General features: G+C 36.3%; 1 protein-coding gene across 1 annotated transcript in view; it reads left to right on the forward strand.

The window, feature by feature from the left end:
• The window catches only part of lrp1aa (low density lipoprotein receptor-related protein 1Aa), a 200,232-nt gene that overhangs the window by 188,084 nt on the left and 11,639 nt on the right, over positions 1–509 (forward strand). The window lies entirely within an intron of this gene.

Genomic DNA, 509 nt, shown 5'->3' on the forward strand with positions numbered 1-509 from the left:
CCACTGCTCCGGGTGTGTGTTCACGGTGTGTGTGTTCACTGCTGTGTGTGTGCACTTCGGATGGGTTAAATGCAGAGCACTAATTCCTAGTATGGGTAATCATACTTGGCCACATGTCACGTTTTTTTTTTAGATCGGATCATAAAAGGGAGACTATTCACAAACAGAACCAGAAACTCATGTAATTTGTGCACAAAAGTTTTATTAACTAAACACTAACACATAACTAATCTAAACAAACATACAATCACTCATACATGGTAGGGCTGCACGATTATGACAAAAAATCATAATTGTCGATTGTTCCCTTGAAATTGTAATTGCGATTACAGGGGTTTAAAAAGGGGATTAAAGGGGTCATATTGCTTTATGCACCAAGAGCTTGTAACACTTCAAAGAAAAAAGGAAAAATTGAAATCGCATCATATGACCCCTAATTACAATTATCACAATTTACATTGAATGATGTTTATACCATTGTTTGATGCAACTGCATGCCGTATTTTTAT

The sequence above is a fragment of the Sinocyclocheilus anshuiensis genome, unplaced genomic scaffold, assembly GCF_001515605.1.
Source record: "Sinocyclocheilus anshuiensis isolate Anshui unplaced genomic scaffold, SAMN03320099.WGS_v1.1 scaffold819, whole genome shotgun sequence".
NCBI classification, from domain to species: Eukaryota; Metazoa; Chordata; class Actinopteri; order Cypriniformes; family Cyprinidae; genus Sinocyclocheilus; species Sinocyclocheilus anshuiensis.